Consider the following 25,339-nt stretch of genomic DNA (forward strand, 5'->3'; position numbering starts at 1 on the left):
TCTATCTATCTATCTATCTATCTATCTATCTATCTATCTATCTATCTGTCTATCTATCCATATAATTTTTTCCCTTCAACTACTGTAATACTGACAAAGGTCTCATGAGTTACAAATATCATCTTTCAATGCAGGAATGTAAACAATTCAACCTTAATAAGTCACTTATGATTTCTCTTTCCTGTTTACCTCCTCATGCTTCTCTTGAGCCTTGTATTTGAGTTAATTTTTCTATTCAGCTCTGGTCTTTTCATCAGGGATGCTTAAAAGTCTTCTATTTCACTGAATATCATTTTTTTTCCCTTGAAGAATTATACTCACTTTTGCTGGGTAGGTGATTCTTGGCTGTAATCCTAACTCCTTTGCCCTCTGGAATATTATATTCCATGTCCTCCAATTCCTTAATGTAGAAGCTGCTAAATCTTGTATTATCATGATTGTGTTTCCACAGTACTGGAATTGTTTCTGGCTGCTTGCAATATTTTCTCCTTGACCTGGGAACTCTGGAATTTGGCTACAATATCCCTAGGAGTTTGCCTTTGGTGATCTCTTTCAGGAGGTATTGGTGGATTCTTTCAACGTCTATTTTGCCTTCTGGTTCTCAAATATCAGGGCAATTTTCCTTGAAAATTTGTTGAAAGATAATGTTTAGGATTTTTTTTTGTGATCATTGCTTTCAGATAGTCCAATAATTTTTAAATTATGTCTCCTGAACCTATTTTCCAGGTCAGTTGTTTTTCCAATGAGATATTTCACATTGTCTTCTATTTTTTCATTCTTTTGGTTTTGTTTTACAATATCTTGATTTCTCATAAAGTCACTAGCTTCCAATTGTTCCATTCTAATTTTTAAGGAAGTATTTTTTTTAATTCAAACCATTTATTGTCATTGGCCATCCCAGGCTGGGGTCCTCTCCCTCCATCTCTCCCTCTCTTCTGCATGCTGGCCACAGCTCGATTCAACATTCCTCCATCTCCCCTGGCACCAGGCACTGTTATGAGGTCTCCATCTTGTACCCATGCTTCTCCAGTTCAGCTCATAACTGATTGGAGAAGGTGTCCTTGATGTTGTCATCATCTCAATTATCTTCCCAAACATGTGCATCCTTGTCTTCATCTAAACTGGCCCAGTCTTCAGCCAGGAACTCCTTGAACTCATCATCCTCCTCCAGGAGCCCGAGGTCCACCGGCTGCTTCTTTTCCTACATGATGACTGTCGCCACTGCCGCTGCCGTGCTCACTGAGCCTGCACTGAAGGAAGTATTTTTTTCATTGAGCTTTTAGACTTCCTTTTCCATTTGGCCAATTCTGCTTTTTAAATCATTTTTCTCCTTATTGGCTTTTTGGACCTCTTTTGCCTTTTGGGTTAGTCTATTTTTAAGGTATTATTTTCTTCAGTATTTTTTGGGTCTCCTTTAGGAAGCTGTTGACTTGTTGTTCATGATTTTCTTGCATGGCTCTCATTTCTCCTCCTAGTTTTTCCTCTACTTCTCTTACTTGCTTCTCAAAATCATTTCTGAGCTCTTCCATGTCCTGTGACCAATTCATATTTTTCTTGGAGGTTTTGGATGTAGGAGCTTTGATTTTGTTGTTTTCTTCTGGTTGTATGTTTTGATCTTCTTTGTCACCAAAGAAAGATTCTATGGTCTGACTTTTTTGCATCATTTGCTCATGATCCCTGCCAATTACTTGAGTTTTAAACTCTTTGTTAAGGTAGGGGTCTGCTTCCAGTATGGAGAATGTACTGTCCCAAGCTTTGGGGGTTTTGTGCAGCTGTTTTCAGAGATACCTCTAGGGACCTGTAAGTTTTCAGTTCTTCTAAGGTGGTATGATCAAGGGCCAGGTGTTTACTGCCTTCCTGGTCTTTCCTCTGGTCCATGAGTGACCATAAACTCTCTTTTTTGCCTTGAAACTGTGAGAAGGATTCCCTGTTCACCGCCACTACAAGCTCCACCACACCAGCACTCCTTCTTGCCCCATGACCATCACCTAGAACTGTGACCCAGATCTAAGCACAAGCAAAGCAAGAGAATACTGCTTCAGCACCAGCAAAGAGATCCCTGCAATCCTCCTCTGATCAGCATCAAGAGCTACAGAAGAAGCTGCCCAGTGCTGTACCAGGACTGGGACTGGCACTGAGCTTCTCTCTCACTGCAGTCATAGACTTTTCCTATTGTCCTTCTAAGTTGTCTTTGGCATTTGTGGGTTGAGAAGTCTAGAAAATGCCACAGCTACTGTGATTCAGTCCCCTGATGCCTGCTTCAGGTTTCTTGAGGCCTGATCTTTGCGTGTGTTCCTCTCCCAGCCCAGCACAATAGAGTTTTCTAATCAACCATCCAGGTTGTCTTGGGCTGGAAATTTGTTTCACTGTGTCTTTTTGTGGGTTCTGCTGCTCTAGAATTTGTTTAGAGACATTTTTACAGGTATTAGGAAGGATTTGGGGGAGAGCTCAAGGAAGTCACTGTTTTCACTCTGACATTTTGACTCCATCCCTGGCTTGCTGCTATCTTGCAGGGACTTCCTGTCCTGGACTGCAGTCCCCTTTTACCTGAACGAGACAGACTGTTATTGCTGATCTTCCAAGTTTCTAGGGCTAAAAGATGGTTTCACTCTATCTGTTTTCTGGTTCTGCTTTTCCAGGATTTGTTTTGGGGTACTATTTTATGACTGCTTGGTCATGAATATGGGAGAATTACAGTGAATTATTGCTTATTCTGCCATCATGGTTCCCAGAACTTACCTAACTTTTCTCATACTTTTCTGCTGTGATGTAGTTTATTTATACTTTGGCAGAGGGATCTATTTTAGTTCAAAATTACTGGACTAGGTGGTTTCTACTGTTCCTTCCTATTCTAAATCTATGATCCTATGTATTTCCCCAATAGGATTCAGTCCAGTTTCCTCCTACTACTTTATTCTATTCCTACCTTTACATCCATTAGTAGCTTCTGTCTTCAACCAATGTGTTTATTGATTAATTGAAGAGTCCATCCATTAGGATACATATCATAGTAATAGCAGAATAAAATGTTCATTTACTTTATTATTATTATTTCTTTTAATAAGGATGATTAGGTCAATCTCTTTTGCAATTCTGTGTATTATATTAAGAGGGATTTTTAGCCCTATGGCCTTCTTGTAGTTAGTGTGATAGTGCATATGAAAAGGAAAATGGAGAACCTTACTCTAAATAGGGACATTTTCTTACATTTGCACTCCACATAGGACAAATCCCATGACAGAGGTGAAAATGCATCTTCATGTATTATGCCTCATTTGATGACAATAATCCATTAATCACTTAATATAGCTAAATTCATAGACAAATCTACTTTTGAATGTACTTCTAGGAAATAGGCAGCTCTCTAAAACTTTGTGAGTTACTGAGCAGGTAGTGATCTACTTGGTAGATGTTCCCTCACTGGGAGTCCTCTCTATAAATAAAATCACAGGTCTACTTGAAAAAGAAAACAGAAAAATAATTCTTTATGTGGTATACCTTGTCTGAAGAGAGACTTCAAGACTGCATTTTGCCCTACCAAGTCAAGGGATTATTTTAAATTAATAAACAAATACAGCAGTATTGTGTTCTTTTGATCTCTTATTCATTTATATGACTGTAAAGCTGTAGTAAATGTAGTAAAGTTGTGTGAAATGATTTACAAATCTTTCCTATTCCCTAAAAATGGTACATAGATCAAATAGTCATATAAGTGTTTATAGGGATTAAAAAAAACAAGTATATAGTTTTATACTAGATTTTTTTTTCAATGACTTTTATAATCTGGCCCCTGCCTACCCTTCTAGTTTTCTAATACCTTACATATTCAGCAATCCATTGACACTAGCCTTCTCACTATTCCTTGTACAAGGCACTCTACCTCCAGCCTCCTGCATTTCCAATCCTTGAAATTTTCCCCCTCCTCATTTCCTGGCTTCCTCCAAATCCCAGGTGAAAATTCACTTTCCACAATAAACCTTTCCTGATTCTCCTTAATATCAGTGTCTTCCCTCTGTTGCTTATCTCCAATTTACTCTGTATATGTTTTTTATGTGCATAGTAGTTTTAGGAAGGACTAAATTTTGCCTTTTTTTGTAATCCCAGTGCTTTGTGCTTTGCCCAGCTCATAGTATGCATTTTATAAATATGGGAAAAGATCATGTATTATCTAAACTTAGTACAAACCCCTAGCACCTGCATAGGTAAAACAAAGCAATAAGAATTTATGAAGACTGAATTACGTATCTGACACTGTGCTAAGCATAATGGATACAAATAAAAGCAAAAAGATTATCCTTGCCCTCAAGGAGCTTACAGTCTAATAAGGGAAAACAAAACACAAAGGGGAGTTGAACTTGGGGATATATCTGGGGAAATACTCACTTGGAGGCATGGTGCTGAATTGCCTTAGGAATTTAATAAATGCTTATGAAACAGAAATGAAAAATTTCTAATACTAACAGCAATGTTTATTCCACTAAACCTTGAAATACTTCCCTGGAGCAGAGAGTGTTAACTTGCTAATTATTAACTAGTCAGATTAAGCAGATCCTCATAACCAGTGAGATCATCACCAATAGTAAACATAACCCACTCTATTAGTAAATTTGGTCAACCTATAAGTCAATTTAATTTTAAAAAAGTCAAGATGTGTTTCATTTTGTTTATGACTTAACCAATGAATTAGCCTAAATCTTCAATGTTTTAGCTCTATATGAACAGAAGCTACCATTCCTCTGCTGCCCACAATTTTTTTCTAGGTCCTGTTTCATTTCCACCTAGGATTTGTTATCTCTGTTTAATATGTACTAAGATAACATCATTTTTTTTCTACCTAAGAATGTAAAGATATTTCACATGTACCATTTTGTTTTTATCATTCTATATATTTTCCTATGGAATGGGGGGGTAAGTATTAGCATTACAATTACCAGGAAATTTGAGTACAGGGGTGTTGAATGACTTGTCCTGAATAAAACAGCTAGAAATAGAACTATAATGACTTGAAAATAAATAAAACTCCCATACAAGCACTACTTGTTTCCCTTAGGAATTGCTCACAATGGTTTTTGCAAGGTAGAAGAGAGACAGCAGGGAGCAGGCATTTCTCTTGTACTTTTTCTGTTACAACTGCTTACATGTTAACCAGAAGAGATTATTTGTGGTTCATATTTTTCAAATACAATAAAATGTGTTCCTACAAGAAAGGAATAAAGTCAAGAACAAAAATCAGTTTTGTAAAAGCCATATAAGCCTTTTAATGTTAAATTTCATGGCTGCTTGAGGTTTAAAGAATTTTCCAATCTGGTGCCAATCCATTTGGAGTAGCTAGGTGATACAGTACCTAGAGTGCTGGGCCTGAAATCAGGAAGATTTTGGTTCACATCTGGCCTCAAACACTTGTTAGAAGTATGACTTAAGTCCCTTAATCTTTATTTTCTTTGGCCTAAGTTTCCTCCTTTGCAATATCAGGATAATTATGGCATCTACTTTCCTGTGTTGTTGTGAAGGCCAAAGGAAATAATAATTATAAAGTTCTTAGGAAAACAGTGACTGGAAAATCCTAAATACTACAAAAATATTTGTTGTTGTGTTCTGCATTACTCTTTTCTATGCCTTCCATGTTTTAACCAAACTGTCATACTTTCTGTTACTTGACTTAATACTACTTTTCCTACTTTTGTGCCATTAGACAAGTCATCCTACATATTCAGAAAAATTTCCCTTCTCACATCTGCTTATTAGAATCTTTACCTTTGTACAAGGTCCAATATAGATGCTACTTCCTAGAAGAAACCTTCTTGGATACCTTTATTCATTCCCTATCTTCAAATTGCTTTACATTTGCTTTTCTTCTTAATTTTGTATGATCCCTCAGAAGAACAGAAATTTGTTTAGGGCAGTACTTATTTCAATTTTTCTCTTGGTAGTAATATCATCTAACACTGTACCTTATATATAGCAGGTACTTAATAAGTGTTTGTTGAATTTAATAATAATAATAATTATTTGAATGGTGAAAATAGTCAACATTAAGTCAATTGAAAACTATAAAAATAAACAGGCTTCAAATCACATTTTCTAAAGTGATCACTTGACAAATACAAAATTCTATGACAGGTTAGAACAGGTTGTACCTGCTGAATCTTGAATCTATGACTCAATAAAATTAGAAATACTGGTATCAAGGTCTCAAACTAAGAATGGCAAGTTGTCAAATGGACATGGCCAGAGAGGGAAAGACCAATCTGGGAAGCATTTGAGATCAAACATGAAAAACTTAAGAAAATATAGATATAAAATAGTTTAAGCTTGTGAATGAACAGAGAATGAGTAGGAAATGAAGCAAATTGAGAGAACAGAAAAGAAAAGAAGGAAGGGTTGAGATTCTAGCAAGGCAGATATAACAATAATTAGAGCAAGCATTTTAGAGGCAGTAAGTTAGAATCCAGATTCATCTTTCTTCATATAGAACATCTTGTCACATTAATCTTGTTTGATCTCAACTGAACATAGTTATGAAAAAATACAGTTAGTTCTAGCTCTTTAAGAAGTATTTAATGAAATTATGGCGAAATATGGCAAAATAGTAATTATGAAACTTAAAAATATTTTCGTATTTCTTTGAAAAATTATATGTAACAAGACACAAGTACTATTGCTATATTTCATCATGGGTTGTAGGTGACCTCAGATTCTCAAAATCTGTGATGGCTGTGTACAAGATCTGCTGTCTTATACCAAACTGGAAAGGCTTGAAGTCATGGTAAAAATCACGTACCTCTGTTCTGAAAAGCAGCCTCGCTAAATCAGAAAGTCTCATCACCTTGGCCATAGAAGGATGTTTTCTTTAGCTAAAGAAACACACACTATTTATTAAATTATAGAAGGGTGGTGTGCTGTGTCAAAAGAGGAAGTATTGAATATCCTTGAACTATAAAACAAAAACCACAAATAAATTGTGAAAATTTTTCAAAGGGATGTGATTTCTCTTGCCTTTTTTTTTTAACATACATGAATTAATAAAGGAATTTTGCATGCAAGTTAGAGTGACTAAATCAATCTCATGAGGCCTCTTAAAACCCTATTTTGCTGCAAAGTTCAGCTCAAATGATATTTCCTATACAATTTCTTGATCCCTTCAGATGGTAATACCTAACCACAAAAACAATCTGATGAATAGGTCACATGCAGTTATATATGTATAGGTTGTGTTGTCCAAAAGAATATAAACTCCTTGAAGATAAGAACTATTTGACTTTTGTTTTTCTTTGTATGCCCCTAAAAGTTGAAGTTTATTTTATTTGCAACTATTCTTCTCACAACTTTAGCCATACTCTTAAATATTCCTGTCTTTTTTCTCTTATCCTTTCCTGCCTACAACACTCCTGAGTGAAGCCTAAATTAGATGAAAACATAATTGGAAAATATTTTAATTTTAAAACATAGATAATGTTAATGTTTATGTTAATACATGTTTTTCTAAGTCAACATGTGGCCCCCAGGGATCTTTACATCAGGTTTAGTGTTTCCCATTTCTATTTGATTTTGATACTGTCTTAAATCACAATATTTCCTTATTGTGCTTGGAATTTTCATCTGTTTAGTCCCATCTCCAGCCTATGTTTTCAGCACTGACACTTTGCATAAGCATCATGATACTGTTTTCCTCTGTGTTTTAAAATGGATTGAGCAGGCCCTGTTTGCTTGTCTACTCTATAGTCTTATTCACCTGTTACTAACATTCTGGATGGGAGGATTTGTCACAGTTCCTGGCTTCTGGATCTTTTTCTTAGTGACCAATATAAATTTTGGCCTTGATACATCTCTATCTTTTCCTGGGAAAATATCCATTTGTGACTTTTCTTTGGCCCCTTGTGTTCCCTTGAAAAGCTTCAATCTTATGGCAGAGATCCAGACAATTCAAAGCAAGAAGAGTCTATGGAAAATAATGGGCACATGCTTATAGAAACTTAGTAGTTGGGTCAAATACAAATTGAAAGAATCCACTGATCACCTTCTGAAAGAGATCCCAAAATGAAAACCCTAGGAATATTATAGAAAAATTCCAGAGCTCACAGGTCAAGGAGAAAATATTGCAAGCAGCCAGAAAGGAACAATTCAAATATTGTGGAGCCACAGTCAGGACAATCCAGGATTTAGCAGTGTTGACATTAAAGGATCTGAGAGCTTGAAATATTATATTCTGGAGGCCAAAGGAGATAAGATTATAAGCAAGAATCACCTACCCAACAAAACTTTTGGGGGAAAATGGATATTCAATGAAATAGAGGACATTGAAGCATTCTTGATGAAAAGACCAAAGCTGAGAAATAGGGGCGGGGGGGGCAAAGATGGCAGAGGGAAAGCAGTGACTGTCTTGAGCTCTCTCCCAGAGCCCTCTAAATACCTCAAAAATGGCTCTAAACAAATTCTAAAGCAGCAGAACCCACAAAAAGACAGGGTGAAACAAATTTCCAGACCAAGATAACCTGGATGGTCAATCAGAAAGGTATATCGCGCAGGGTGGAGAGAGGCGCACAGTTGGGCTGTGCAGGCCGCAGTGACCCTGAAGCAAGCCTCATAGGACTGAATCATGGGCAGCTGTGGTGGTTTCCAGACTTCTCAACCCCTGAATGCCAAAGACGACTTAGAAGGTCAGTGGGAAAAGTCTGTGACTGCGATGAGAGAGGAGCTAGGTCTCAGCCGCAAGTCTCAAGTGGGGCCACGGCTTTTTCCTGAGCTTTGGGCCCACAGACTGAGGGGGAATTGAGTGGCTGATCAGAGGGGGATTGCAGGGATCTCTTTGCCAGTGCTGAGGCAGGAATCTCTTGCTTTACCAGTGCTTGGATCTGGGTCACAGTTCTGAGAGGCAGTCCTGGGGCGAGGAGGTATGCTGGTGTGGTGAAGCTTGTTGTGGTGGTGGAGAGGAAACACCTCGCCTCTTATCATACCATCTTGGAAGATCTGAAAATTTACAGATCCCTAGAAGTACCTCTAAAAACAGCTGTACAAACCCCCAAAGATTAGGACAGTACACTCTTCACATTGGAAGCAGACTTTTACCTTAACAAAGAGTTTAAAACTCAAGTAATTGGCTGCGATCATGAGTAAGCAGCGCAAAAAGAGTCAGACTATATTATCTTACTTTGGTGACAAAGAAGATCAAAACATACAACCAGAAGGGGACAACAAAGTCAAAGTTCTTACATCAAAAGCTTCCAAGAAAAATATGAATCAGTCCCAGGACCTGGAAGAGCTCAAAAGGGATTTTGAGAAGTAAGTAAGAGAAGTAGAGGAAAAACTGAGAGTGATGCAAGAAAATCATGAAAAACAAGTCAACAGCTTGACAAAGGAGACCCAAAAAAATACTGAAGAAAGTAACATCTTAAAAAATAGACTAACCCAAATGGCAAAAGAGGTCCAAAAAGCCAATGAGGAGAAGAATGGTTTAAAAAGCAGAATTGGCCAAATGGAAAAGGAAGTCCAAAAGATTACTGAAGAAAATACTTCCTTAAAAATTAGAATAGAGCAATTGGAAGCTAGTGACTTTATGAGAAATCAAGACACTGTATCCAAAAGAATGAAAAATTAGAAAACAATGTGAAATATCTCATTAGAAAAACAACTGACCTGGAAAATAGATCCAGGAGAGAGAATTTAAAAAAATTATTGGACTATCTGAAAGCCGCAATCAAAAAAGGAGCCTAGACATCATCTTTCAAGAAATTATCAAGGAAAACTGCCCTGATATTTTAGAACTAGAGGGCAAAATAGAAATTGAAATAATCCACCAATCTCCTCCTGAAAGAAATCCCCAAAAGTAAACTCCTAGGAATATTGTAGCCAAATTCCAGAGTTCCTAGGTCAAGGAGAAAATATTACAAGCAGCCAGAAAGAAACAATTCAAGTATTGTAGAAACACAATCAGGATAACACAAGATTTACCTGCTTCTACATTAAGGAACCTCAAGGCATGGAATATAATATTCTGGTAAGCAAAAGAGATAGGACTACAACCAAGAATCACCTACCAGCAAAATTGATTATAATCCTGCAGGGTAAAAAATGGTCATTCAGTGAAATAGAGGACTTTCAAGCATTCTTGATGAAAAGACCGGAGTTGAATAGAAAATTTGATTTTGAAATACAAGACTCGAGTGGAACATGAAGAGGTAAACAGAAAAGAGAAAATCATAAGATACTTACTAAGGTTGAACTGTTTACATTCCTGCATGGAAAGATAATATTTGTAACTCATGAGTCCTTTGTCAGTATTAGGGTGGTTGGACGGGAAAAACTTATATGTACGTGTATGTAGATATAGATAGATAGACAGAGGGCACAGGGTGAGTTGAAAGTGAAGGGGTCATATCTGAATAATAAAATTAAGGGGTGAGAGAGGAATATACTAGCAGAAGGAGAAAGGAAGAGGTAGAACAGGGCAAATTATCCCACAAAATAAAAAAACAGAAAAGAAAAGGCTCTTACAGTGGAGGGGAAATGGGGGAAGGTGAGAGGGAATGAGTGAATCTTATAGGATTTGACTTAAGGAGGGAATAACATACATACTCAATTGGTTGTAGAAATCTGTCTTACCCTACAGGAAAATGGCGGGGGGGAAGGGGAGAAGAGAGTAGGGGAATGATAGAGAGGAGGGCAGATTGGGAAAGGGAGTAATCAGAAGCAAATACTTCTGAGGAGAGACAGGGTCAAAGGAAAAAATAGAATAAATGGGTGGGTGGGATAGGATTAAGGGAAATAGAGTTAGTTTTTCACAGCATAGCTACTATGGAAGTATTTTGCATAACTACATGTATATAACTTATATACATGGGTGGGGAGGGAGGAAGGGAGAAAATCTGGAACCCAACATTTTAAAAACACATGTTTAAAAAAAAGTTTTCACATGCAACTGGGAAATAAGAAATTCAGGAAATGGGGTACAGAAATCCATCCTGCCCTACAGGATAATTGAAGGGGAAGGGGAGGGGAGAGATAGAAGGAAAGGCAGACTAGGGGAAGGCAGACTAGGGGAAGGGGTATTTAGAATGCATGCCATCTTGGGGTGGGGGAAGGGCAAGATGGGGTGAAAATTTGGAACTCAAAATCTTGGGCAAGTAAATGTTGAAAACAAAAAAAATAAATAAAAATTACCATTAAAAAAAAAGAAAGAATTACAAGGAAATCTCACTGCACACATACAAATTCTGTTGACATGGAAGAATATCTCCCCATCAGTCTGAGTAAACTATTACATAACAGCTAAGCTATAATAAAATCCTGATTCCAAATCTAATAAAAAATAAAAGACCAGAGAAGAAAATTTGACTTTTGAATACAAGACTAACGAAAAGCATAAAAAGGTAAATAGAAAAGGTAAATCACAAGGGACTTAATAAGGTTAAACTGTTTACATTTCTACATGGGAAGATGAGGCTTGTAGCCCATAAGAACTTTCTCATTATTAAGACAATTTAGAAGGAGTTTATATAGACAGAGGGTACAGGTGTTAGTTGAATATGAAGGAATAATATCTAAAAAAAATAAAATTAAGGGGTTAGAAAGAGGGATATATGGGGGAAAAGGGAAAGGGTTATATAGAATGGGGTAAAATAACTCATATAAAAGGCAAGAAGTGGAGGGGAACAGGAGGGAGGTCAGGGGGAGTGAGTGGACCTTTTTCTCATCAGAATTGGCTCAAAAAGGGAATAACATACATACTCAGTTGGGTACACAGATCTATATTACCCTATAGGAAAGTTGGAGTGGAAGGGGAAAAGAGGGGTGGAATAGAAAGGAGGGCAGATTGGGGGAGGTGGTAGTCAGAAGCACACCACTTTTTTTGTTTGTTTGTTTTTTGTTTTTTAGGCAATTAGGGTTAAGTGACTTGCCCAGGGCCACACAACTAGTAAGTGTCAAGTGTTTGGTCTGAGGCCGGATTTGAAATAAAGTACTCCTCACTTTAGGGCTGGTGCTCTAGCCACTGTGCCACTTAGCTGCCCTGAAGCAAACCACTTTTGAGGAGAGGCAAGGAGAAAGGAGACAAAGAATATGATAAAGAGGGGCATAGGATGGAGGGAAATATAGTTCGCAAAAGTAACTGTAAAAAAAACTGAAGCAATTTTCTCTGATAAAGGCCTCATTTCTAAAACATATAGAGAACTAAGTCATATTTATAAAAATAAGGTAAATGATCAAAAGATATGAACAGTTTTCAGATGAAGTAATCAAAGCTATCTATAGCCACACGAAAAAAATGTTCTAACATTATTGATTGGAGAAATTCAAATTAAAACAATTCTGAGGTATTACCTCATAACTATTAGATTGGTTAATAAGATGTAAGAGGAAAATGGCAAATATTGGAGGGGATGTGGGGGGGGATGAGACATTAATGCACTATTAGTGGAGTTGTGAACTGATTCAACAATTCTGGAAAGCAATTTGGAACTATGCCCAAAGGGCTATAAAACCATGCATAACTTTTGGGCTAGCAATACCACTACTAGGTCTGTATCCCAAAAGAGATAAAAATCAGAAAGGAAAAGGACCTAGATGTACAAACATATTTATAGCAATTCTTTTCTGGTGGCCAAGAATTGGAAATTGAGGGGATGCTTATCAATTGGGGAATAGCAGAACAAATTGTGGTGTGTGATTATGATGGCATACTATTGTGCTATAAGAAATGACGAGCAGGATGTTCTCAAAAAAAAACCTGGAAAGACTTATATGAGCTAGGAACTTCAGCACACACAAGAGAATCATGAGGCAAAACCTCTGTCCAAGGAACATTTGTTGAAATTTAGGATAAAGATACATGAAACAATTAAATAATACAAGTAGACTACAGATGTTGTAAGTAGTCAGAAAAAAAGGAGAGATTGGAAGGGACTGGACTATTCTGAAAAGTTTATGGTTAGTGGGGCTTCAAGAAATGTTCATTGCAATCTTACTATCTGTTTAAACAATTCTAAATGTTTTTGATGATTGCTTCTTTACACTACAATTTAGAATATGGAAATGTGCATGCTTTATTCATATTTTTTATTATTTATCCTTTTATTCTATATATTCTATTCCTGCAAATGAATTTGTTACTATTTGATCTACTTCTATAAAATAATTTGGGTTGGTAGAACATTAAATATATAAATCAAATTTTGTAGTACTGTCATTTTTATTTTGTTGGCTTGCTCAAGTAATGATTACTGAATATCCTTTCAGTTATTTAACTTGTCCTTTATTTTAAATGATATTTAAGGTCATTTCCAGGCTTATAGCTATATGATTTTGTGAATTTACCCAGTGAAATCATTTGCATATCTGAATAAATAATCAAACACCCTATGACATATAAAAGCTAAGAGCTTATTACTTTGCATGTATGATATGACAAAAATTATTGTTAATATAAGAAAAACTGATAGGCCTTAAAAATGAAAATATGTTGAACTTCAAAAAATGTGTACAAAGTTTTGGACTGAAGCAATTAAGGAATAAAAAAGTTAAAAAAACCCTCATAAAAATGAAAGAAAACACTTCTGCTCTCAATATGAAACATCGAGTATAATTGAAATCTTCAGAAAATATTTGAAAACTATTCAGCTGCTAATTTTCAAAATTAAATGCACAAATATTTTAATAAGCTATCACCTGATTTTTAACAAATTAGCCCAGGAACTGTTTCTGCTTTTTTATTAAACCACTATTCTTGAAGCATGAGACTGTTAATTAAGCCATTTTATAGTTCTTTAACTGAGCTTATTTAAATAGCTTCAAGCTATCTACCCCAGCACAGAAATGAATATCCAAAGGGATGTAGGAATTTAATTCAGCAAATATTTATTAAGTTTGTCCTATGTGCATGACACTCTACTTAATGCTAGATATAAGAAGATAACAATCAAACAGTCCTTTCCTTCAAAGGACTTACGTTTTACTTGGGGGTTAGAAGGAGAAAGGCAGAGCAAACATGCATGGATGAGAAAATAGCAAATATGAATAAAATAATTAAAAATCATACAAAATTATTTTCAGACAGAGAAAATATGTACAACTAAATGGGCCTGGAAAAGCATGTGGCAAGAGTTGGAAGCTGAGCTATATTTTGAAGGAAGGAAGCTAAGATTTTAAGGCACATACTTCAAATGGCTCATGTGTTCCCCCTGTCCTGTCATATTGAAGCAAGGTTTATGGATTAAATACTGATGGAGGCTATAGCTATAACATTGACTTTAATGCCACTTTAGTACCCCCTAACAGAAATAAGGCTTAATGTACATGGGAAAGGTAGTTAAGATCTCTCAGGAGTCAGATAACCTAGGGATATGTGCTGGACAGGATTGAAAAACTATCTCTCTGCAGCAATATATGTTAAAAGCTTGAGTGAGGTTTATTTACAGAGCATATTTAAATGTATGACTTATGACAGATGGACAGTCACTAAGATTCCATTAATGGATTATGGAAAATGCAATACATTTCAAGAGTTATTCCTTTTGCTGTAACTCCAGTCACCCTTAGGGTGAAATTAAACAGGCATCTGAAAAGGTCTATGAAAGGATTAGGACCTACAATATAATGATCCCACAGATCATCACTGAAATCATGTGTCCTTAAGATGGAGGATGGTGCCATAGCTACAATATTGGTGATATGTTATTTTGGACATAAAAATAAACTGAAGAACCTTTGGAAAATGTGTAAGGCATAGAGTTGGCTGTTGATAGCAAAAAAAAAATAATCAATAGCTAATATTTATTTTACTGTATTAACACTAATATAGAAGGTCATTAAAGTATTCTCCCATTGCGGATATAAGGTCCCTTAGGAAGGTGGGCACATCCTTAAGGTAAAAAGGTAGTGAAGCACATCCATAGGGAACACAAATAACAAAGGGTGTTTCACAAGTTCTGGCACTGAATTTGTCTTTTTCTCGCTTCTGGAGAACTTACCATGTTTCCATTAGTTGTAATTCTCTGATGGGTCCCAAAGTTCAACATTTTTTTCAGGAATTAATAATGAACATTGACTTCATCTTGGGAATCATGATCCTGAAGCTTCTGCCTCATTTGGGTGGCTATCTACTTGTATCTATTTATACCTATGTTTGTCCTTGATGAAACTCATCACACTTGGCTCTGTGCCTTGTCTCCTATTAACCCCATCTCTCAGATAACATTTTTGGTTACTGGAAGGGATGAAAAAGAGGAAGGGAAAAATTTCTTCCCACTTGACTCAAATTGGAGTACTTAACTACTGAAACGAAATCTTCTACTGTTGGCTGGAACCCTCTGCAGTGAGGATCTGTGGAAATTCCTCAGTGGTTTCTGTTTCCCATTGTATCTGATTATTTTGTTTGGTTAGCTTATATGTTTTTTTTTCTCTTCTTGACACAAAGAGATTCACGCTTCAAGAATATGTACACAATCATGTAGAATTATTCTACCAAGGCTTTGAGAAAAATGATTAATAATAACCAATGATATAGGGAGATCCAGGGTTTCCCTCTTGTAGATAGTCCTCATTTTAAAGTTTAGTCTCTTAAAGGCCATTAAATTAACTCTACAGACCTCACCCAACTTTACAAGGAATTTAATCCCATTGGGTTCTACACAGGTAAATTCTTTGATTAGATTGCCCAAGGCCTAGGGTAATTTAGAAGTAAATGACATAATCAAAGTTCATTTTAATAGGTCCAGAGTCTCATTATAATATTCATTCTCACATTGATTGTTAACCAAACAAAGTTGATTGCCACCCTCAGGAATATCCTCTTCCAAGGTCTTTTTTATAAGTTGTAAGCCTGCCACCATGATTGTTTTTGGCATTTGAGAGTGCCACTGACCTCTTTTATTAATAACATGCTAGCCTTACTAATAAAATTAACAAATTGTCCAGAAACTATGTCTTTCAAACTTTTTAAACATCACACATTAGAATTACTTGTTAATTAATGGGGGATGGAGGCATGGTAGAACACCAATCCTCACCAATATTTTACCTTTCTGCCTCTGTACTTTTGCCTAAGTGGCTCAATGTCTTAATGTCTAGAATTCATTTTTGTTTCATCTTTGCCTAGTGGAAAGTTCAGTTTCCTTCAAAGCACAGCTTAGGCTCCAACTAAAGCCTTTCCTAATTTCTTCCACCTCATTCAGTTATAGCACTCTCTCCTCTTGAAATAAATTTATGTTAATCTTTAAATATTTTTTGTTTACTTTCAGTATCCTCCCATATAATGTAAGATCTTTGAAGACAGATTGTTTTGTTTATCACTCTGTAGTGCAATATTATATCAGAGTTCCTTACACAAAATAAAAATTGATAAACAGATTTCATCACTGGAATAACTGCCAATTTGGGGAAATTATCCACTCAAGACAGCTGCAAATTATCTATGATTTAGTAAATAAGCTCTGGGATTTTTTTTTTGAAGTTCATAGAGGTTAAATGAGTTGTCCAGTGTCACAAAAGCCATTAATTTTCAGAAGTAGGATTTAATCCAAGCCTTGCCTTCCTGACTTCAAACTTAGCACAACACCAAATGGTGAGAGATGTTGTAGTAGAATGTATACTCTTTAAGAGCAGGTGTTAGTCTGTTTTTGTCTCTCTATCCTTAGCACTTAGCATAGTACTTTGCATAGTAGGTACTTTAATATATTGTTTGAGGTATAGTTAAACAATGTAAGCAAGTTAGTGGGGAATAAATGAGAAAGCTAAAATGCATACCCACATTTTCTCATAAAAAGCATTCCAGTGCTCTTTAGTACTAGGATATACTTCAAATCAACATGTGTTTAGGAAGCTGTGCCTATGTGTCTACCATTGAACTACAGGAAAATTTATTGCAGTCATCAAAAACATATACCAATCCACTTGACCTGGAGTTTGGAAAGAATAAAAAAAAAGTCATTTATATTGTATTCATTATCAATTCGTTGTAATTAGCTTTTCCAGATTCATTTAAGAAGGCCTTCTGCTACTTCCAGGAAGGAATATTCCTATGGGTTGTGCTTTTGATTTGAAATGAGTCTGACATCCCTGTGAGCTGATTTGATGAGGAAAACTTTAATGGAGGTCAGTCTTTATCTGATTCTAGACAGATAGAGAGCCATCCAGATAGAGGGGGAGAAAGAGAAGGTTTAAATGGGCAGAGATGGCAAGGATAGAAGGCCATTTCACTTGGGGATGGACAAGTAAATATATATATACAAAGGTACAGAAATAGGAAATGCACAAAGTATATTTAGGAGAATGTGAGATATATCTGATTCTATATGTCTGACTCTATTCTTGGAGTAAAGGGTTCTTTTAAGGTCAGTGTGAGATTTAAGAATGAAAAGATCATCTGAGTAGAAGACCTTTAATATCTGGTTAAGGAAGGAATATGCAAGCTTTCCCTAAGAAGCCATAAATGGAAATGTGTATAAACTAAGAGAATGATGATAGCTATCTGCCAGCTTGACTCTCCTCACCACCGGGTATCTCGGAGGATAACAGAAGGAGAAGTTCAGCAGATGGTGTATGAAATGTGTATGCGAGGGAACCACTATTGAGTTATGAATAAAATATGGCTGAAGATCCATTTGAAGTTGGATAACATGAGTCTGGGGCAGGCTGGGGCTATATGATCTTGCAAATCTCTAAATCATCCTAGAAGATAGAGAAAAAATATCTTTGAATCACTTAAAAAAATCAAAGATCAAATTATTCTTAGTATGGTAGTAGAAAAGTAGTTAGAATGTGGGACATAAAGTCAGAAAGATCTGAATTTGAATCATGCCACCTAAAGTTATTACCTGATCTCCCCAGGCAAGTCACTCTAACTTATCTGATCTCCAATTTCTACATCTATAAAATTGAACTAATTCCTACAAACGTAGGTTGTGGTGAGATCCAAATGAGAAGTGAGAGGGCTTTGTAAATGTTAACGTATCTGTATCAGTTATTGTTATAATTGCTACATGTGCATGATATTCATAGAGGCAGCAGGTCATAGCGCATAGGGAGCTAATCTTGGAATCAAGAGGAGTTGGGCCCAAATCCTGTCTCTGACAATATGTTAGCTATGTGACCACAGGCAAGTTATTTAAACTTTGCTCTAGGTAAATTCTTTAAGACTATATATTACAAGGAAATTTGTAGCTTTTGATATATACTGATAAAGAAATCTTATATTCTGTGACTTTCCTATATCACAAGTAAGGGCTGCCCCCAATATATGCATGTATACATACACCTACACACATATATCTATATGTATATATTTATATACATATATGCAAACATACAATATTCTATATACATGCATACACAATGCTTTCTATTCACCAAAACATTCCATTAACCAGCATTTTTCAATGTTGAAGATTATTGATTTGTTATTTTACTCTTGTACTACTCTAATAAAACATTAGATTCTAATGATTATTAGATGTGCTTTGCTATGTCAAACCTGTATCTTAGAAACTCTTCTGAAAAGAAAGCTAGCATGAATTTGAATACCATAAGGATAGTATTTCCACCAAAATCTTCAGTTTTTTATGTGAGGTATTCAAAACCATAGAACCAGAGAAGGTGGGCCACTTTCAGTAATTTTAATCTGGTTTTTAATAAAAAGCATTGACTTCATGTGAGAACTTAAGTTTAAAATATTATTTTGAGTGAACTTAAAGGTCCAACAAATATCACAATGGATCCACAACTCTGAATTAGAGACATAGTTATTTTTTTTCCTAAGTAAGGGGCATAAAATATTTTGTTTCTAAGCAATTATACTTACATTATCTTTTTGATCAGCAGACTCTTTCTAGACTCTATATTTGCTATTATCTTTCTCCATCCCAGTTACTATTTGAAATCTACTTATGAATGATTTTACAAGATTCATGTGTTATACATTATTGGGGGAAGAGCAGCTGAGTTGGCAAGATACCCAAGATGGGTTGGAATAAAGCCAATGTCACATCAAAAATGAGACTTGGTCAGACCTGGTGAAAAGCATTAAAGTTATAATTCTGGCTAACACAAGCAGGGGTCACAACAGGGAAAAAAAAGATCAGGCAGATATGAAATTCTGTTGTGATCTAGAATAAAAGCAAAATCAACAAAGAGAAAAAAAATAACTATGGAGAAGACTAATTCTGCTCCAGAAAATGCCCCTTCCCTGCTTTAGAGGCCCAGTGTTTCACTCACATGAAGTAGGTAATGCTGAAATCAATATGAACTTATTTCACAGAGGACAGCTCAGCCAAACTGTACCTGAACAAGCATTTCTTTTTCCATAAACCAGGCAAGATACTGTCAGTATTTGCCTGAAGATGTTCATTGAGGGAAAACTCACTGTCTAATGGCAACCAATTCTACTTCTGGATAGTTCTAATGGTTAGGAAGATTTTCCTTAGAACAAACCAAAAGCTTCTTCTCTACAATGTGTATCTATTCCTTTTAGTTCTACTTTCTGGACACAAGAAGAAAAAAAAAATTGAATGTTTCATCCATGTGAAAGTGTTTTGCCTACTAGAACACAGGTATAATGTCCCTCCCCAAAACTCGTCCTCCAGCTAACTATCTCAGCTCCTTTGACTGTGAAGAAATGATATTAAAGCCTTTTACTGCCCCACCCAGTTGCCTTTCCTCTTCACACTCTCTACCTTGTCAATGACCTTCCTAGAATGTAGTAATCACAATGGAACATCATCCACAACAAGGAAGAGAAGAAATTAAATTAGATTTTCTACCCTCATACTGATGAAATTTAGTTTCCAACTATCAACATTAACATATGGATTTCTTATGGGCATGAGAGTAATTTTGTTTTATTTTTTAAGCAAAAGAAAATTTCAGGCTTTTGTATGAACACTCCAAATCCCACAACACATCACATTTAATTTCTGTCTTATCACATGCAATATGAATAAGATAACATGTACTGCATATTCAAGAGACGATCATAAAGTCTCTAATTGCCTCATTACAATGTGTAGCTTTACATTGGTAGAAATTAAACTTGCTATTTTCTATTGATTTACTTTTATTTCCATGGGGATCCTAGGTATGTAATGGAACTAAACTTAAATAGGGGTAATATATGTGTGGTTTTTTTTTTTTTTGATGAGCAATTTATAAATCATTCCACAGATTTACATGAAATCAGGGCAAAAAGCAATTATTTGGAAATAACACAGTGACAATTATATTTGAATAAAAGATTCTCAGTGGAACCCCAGTGTACCACAATGTTAGTGTTCAAATAAAAGAAAAGAACCCTCACTGTATATTCTATTATCTCTATTAAAACACATATTTGAGAAAGTGCTAATGAAAAATCCAGGAATGTAATCCAAAGTGGCACTTATTTCAACATATTTTTGGTCACTAGTGAGTTTTTCCATATTAGTAAGTAGTTTACTATAAAACATCAACCACAGCACTAAAAGAATTTATGCAATGTACAATGCTTACTAATGAGGAGTGACAGGGTTTGGAAGAATCTTTCAGGCAAAGGTGATTTTTCCTATTTTCAAGGATATTGTGAGGCTCATATGAGAGAATTGATATAAAGCACTTTGCAAACCTTAAAGTGTGATAAAAATGCTTATTATTATTATTATCTTACTGTCACCAGGTTTCCACTCTACAGATGGCTTCATTCCCAGAGGCTTCTACTGAACTGAAGAACTCAAGCAATGTTTATAAAATAATAGGTGGGTATGGTGATAGATGTTTAACAACCAGGATAGACAGAATTTTAAAAAAAAAGAAGCATGCATACACACTTTAAAGTTCAATCTGCATTATTAACATTTTCTTAAGTCTATGAAATAAATAAATAAATAAACTAATAAATCAGCTCCTTAATTGTAGGATTGCCTTTTTCTAAGGGTAAATGTTAACACTGAAAATTTATCAGTTGGTTCTAGAAAGCTATTTAGAGTTGCCTATTCCAATGAAAAGGATATTCAATCAATTCCATTAATCACTGAAAGACACTATGTGTAAGGTACTACTCTATGTATTTGAAGAACTGAGGTATAGAGAAAGTAGATGAGATTAGATTGTAATGATGAAACTTTCTATTTAGACCAATCTTCAAGATTGTGTTAGGTATGAAACTAATAAGAGAGCTAACTCTTTATAACCTTAACTACCTATATGATAGAGAATTTTTCTAAATATTCATGAGTATTTCTATAGAACAAATTGATTTTTTTCCCAGGACTCCATGTTTAAACTCTTAGGTAAATAAGGAGGAAGGGAAAAAGAAAGAGAAGAGAATAAGTATTTACTTAGTGTCTAATATATGACAAACACGGTGCTAAGTGCTTTGCAAATATTGTCTTATTTAATTCTCAAAACTGTGAGGTAGGTGTTTTTGTTATTGCCCATTTTACAGTTGAGGAAACTGAGGCAAAAAGAGGTTAACTAATGAGCACAGGGTCACGAAACTAGTAGGTATGAATTGAATTTAGGTCTTCCTGATTCCAGGCCTGCTACTTTCTTCCATTGTACTATGTAGCTGCAAACAACTACATGTGTAGTTAACTAGCTGGTTACAAAAATTTTCAGAATTACTAGAAGAGATGCATTATAATTCACAATGTCTTCCACATAACATGCACTGAAAAAAAATGTGTTGACTGAGTACATTGTTTGAAAAAAATGTGTTCAATTATATATTTGTTTTTATTTTTAATACAATTCAACCAAGAGGTTATCATAGGGTTTAAAGCTGGAAGGGACTTAAATCATTGATTCCAAACCCTTCATTGTGCAGATAAACAATTTGAGTCTAAGAGATATTAAATACTTTGCTCCAGTCACATAGTTAGAGTTAGCAGGGCTGAGTCTTGAAACCAATTTCTCTGTGTATAAATTCAGTGCTCATTTGGTTGCTATTGATCGGTTTGCTAAATCATTTCTGTACAGGAAAACCATGGGTTCATCCTTCAGCAAGAGAGTAATGAACATATAATCTCATTTGGACTAAGAGGATGACTTTTTAGTGCTGGTGCATTACCTTGTGCAAATAAAAAAGGGTAGGAGAGATGGTTGTGGCCACCCAGGTTAACTGTATTAACTCAAGTATAGGATATACAAATAATAGGTCACATTTCTATATAGTGCCTTAAGGATTACAGAGTGTTTTTCTCATAACAGCCCCATTAGGTAGATAGGTAGGACTGGTATTATCATCCTCATCTTATGGATGAAAAAATGAAGCTCAAGGAGGCATGTGACTTGCCCATAGCTATAGTAAGCCTGCACCTAAGACCAAGTTTCCTGGCTTCAGATGCTATGCCCTTGTCACTATACCATGTTTCCATTCAACTCTGCATTAGAATCTGTGTTCCAGGGTTATGAACATGGATGCATTTAGAAGCACTGTCTCATTCAGAAATTTCTCCACCCCATTTAATTTTGACATAGCAATAATACCAAGTAGCAGAAGAAGTACTTATTCATTCTTGCTGTTGCTTCATTGTTTTTGATAGGACATCCTCAAAATATTACCAGGGACCTTGGTCTTAGATTTAATTCATCAAAGAAGAGAAATATCCAGCATCCCTTAACCTTCCTGCATTACATCCCAGGCTAGCATGGCATGCCACTGCATGTTTGATATCACTTTTCTAGATGAATCTATAATTATTTTCAGAGAAAGTCCTGACCTTCATTGGTAGATAGTGTTTCTTCCTTGAGGAGTTCCTTATACTGATGAAATCAGAGGTCCAGTCCTATCACTGGCACATAAAAAATATGAAATGTAACTGCTAGGTTAAACTAGAATATTATAGGTGACATCAGAATAGCTTGATGCCACCTAACTAAACCATTCACAACTGTTGGTCACATGGTCATTCTCTAGAGACCAAGAGTTCATTTCTGCTGGGTAGACAAAGAAAGAGTAATGATAATAATTCTGTGGCCACATTAGAATATACTCTCCCTAGAGAGTACAGAGGCCAACCATAGCAATAACATTTCATAAATGGAGCCTACCTCAGATTCTTTTGTTTAATCTTTTCTCCTGTACAAAAAAAAGCTGCAGAAAAACCCAAATGTATTCCTTCCATCTATACTAAACATTGTCTCCATGTACTTTCTACTAGATGAAGTCTTGAGTTTTTATCTATTTCATCCAAGAGAAAATATCTATCTGAATTATTTCATTCTATTAGAACCCAGAAGTTTGAAAGAGTTTATGGAACTTCCTGAGGTGTCTGACCTAGTCCTAAGAAGAATCTGGCTAAATATTTATTTAGTTTATGATTAAAATGCTAGCTGCTACAATCAATAGCCTGTGCTTGGCTTTGGAGAAATGGATATGTGTGTATTCCAGCCATAAATGGTCTTTTTAAAATTCTTTGACTGACTCTTCTCCCTTCTGACTTCTATTCTTTTATGTTCCACCATAAGAAGATTGCCAGTGGTGCACTGGGAAGGAAGCTTATATAGTCACAAGACATGGTACATATTGCAAAGAAAAAAATAATAATGCACTTGTTCCAACTAAACTTGAGGGAGAAATCTAATGTAAAGGTATTTGTATAATTTCAGATGGGCTTGGAAGTCACTGAAATTGTAATTCATATTATATTCCAGACAAGTCCAGAAACAAAAATAGCAGAAGCCCTAAAGGTTCTAAATCGGTGGCATGGAACCAAACCTCACAACCAGAATCATGAACTTTTCAATTTTAGCCTTGAGAAACATCTAATTTCTCAGATGACAAAATCATAGTGGAGGAACAGGTCAGCAGGTCAGTCATTGCTTGAGGAACAGATGATAAACACAGGGGAAATCATGATAGATATTTAGTTAAACATGAGCATTGTTCAGATGGGGATTTCAATTTCTCTCCTCTCTCTCTCTCTCTCTCTCTCTCTCTCTTTTTCTGTCTCTCTCTTTCTGTCTGTCTGTCTGTCTGTCTGTCTGTCTCTCTCTCTCTCTCACACACACACACACACACACACACACACACACACACACACACACACTATTCTGGCAGATACTGAAGTACAAGACATGTAGTCCTATTCTCTGACCTGCAAGTACAAGGTCAGGCATTTGTTACTCACTGTGGATTTATGCAAAGACAGGAAAATGCTTCTCTTTTTCATATTTGATTTTCCCTTTCCTCATTTCCCCTTCTCTTTCCTACCACAATTAAAGTAGTCAAGATAAGATTTTCTCCTTGCCTTCACTAGGGAAGGCACAGTGTTGTTCACTACAAAATTCTAAGGAGGAAGATCACTAATCTTCTTTTCTGCACTCAAAGACAGAGAAAACAATCTCTCAAGGGGAAATAAATTTAAAAAAAATCTTAGAATTTAACTGGACACTCAAAATATGTAAGAAAAACTTTCTTCCTTGTTTAGCTTCTGGCATACTTTGAATCTCACTTATAATTATTTACAAACTTTAGAAAATATCCCATAGCAAATGTAAATACTTTTTTTGGAGGACCCATATTGGATATATGTATGTGAATGTTTCCTTTGAGAAAGGGGAAAAATGTGATTTACCTTTTAAAACATTCAGAGTCAAACATATTATCTCTTCTGGTAGAGTAGAGAGTATCTATAGAATGTTGATGATAATGAAAATTCACAGTATAATTAAATTATTTTGTTACAGGGAAACAAGCTTAGAAACTAAACCATTTTGTAAAAACATGTTTCTAAAGGTTATTTGTGACATTAAAGGAATGACTTGAGGAAACAGAAAGGAAAGAACATCTTTGGTTCCTTCAGATTGCTTTTGTGTAGTATTTCTACCAGTTACTAAATAAATTTTGAGATGATTTTTCTATTTACGTAAAACATGAAACTTTTTTTAGATAAATGAGTGTAAATCTCTTAACTTGAACCTATAGCTTTCAGATAATATGATTTATTTTTGAACAAAAGCAATGTGTGGCTATTTAGAGTATTCTTTGGACATTCAATTACAGTTGGGGACCCCTTAGTACATAATTTTATGTAACCATATTCAGAAGCTATAAAACATGCCCACTACCTATATTAGAGTAGCCACTGAAATCAGAAATATTTCTCCCAGGTGAAAGAGAACAAGGCCACTTCTTTCTAGGATCATTCAAATCTAGAATAAAGCAATCTCAAAAAAGACCGCACAGAAGAGATATATATTGTTGTATCCTAGAGCTACTCACTCTGAAAAGTAGCCTATAGTTTTCAAGAATCATTCTGATTTTTTCTTCAGTTGTCTTCATTTCCCATCTCTAATTGTTAAAATGTATCTTGATGGGAAAGATTTTAACCACATTTAATACAAAGCTTAGAATTCTATCTTCAAAAGATACTTGAAATTC

The 25,339-nt window shown here is 35.5% G+C and overlaps 1 protein-coding gene and 1 pseudogene across 1 annotated transcript in view; both read right to left on the minus strand.

The window, feature by feature from the left end:
- CNTNAP2 (contactin associated protein like 2) overlaps positions 1 to 25,339 on the minus strand; it is a 2,649,987-nt gene that overhangs the window by 1,483,148 nt on the left and 1,141,500 nt on the right. The window lies entirely within an intron of this gene.
- Positions 995 to 1,207, minus strand: LOC114039184 (annotated as a pseudogene).

The sequence above is a fragment of the Vombatus ursinus genome, unplaced genomic scaffold, assembly GCF_900497805.2.
Source record: "Vombatus ursinus unplaced genomic scaffold, bare-nosed wombat genome assembly UNPS02011649.1, whole genome shotgun sequence".
Taxonomy (NCBI): Eukaryota; Metazoa; Chordata; class Mammalia; order Diprotodontia; family Vombatidae; genus Vombatus; species Vombatus ursinus.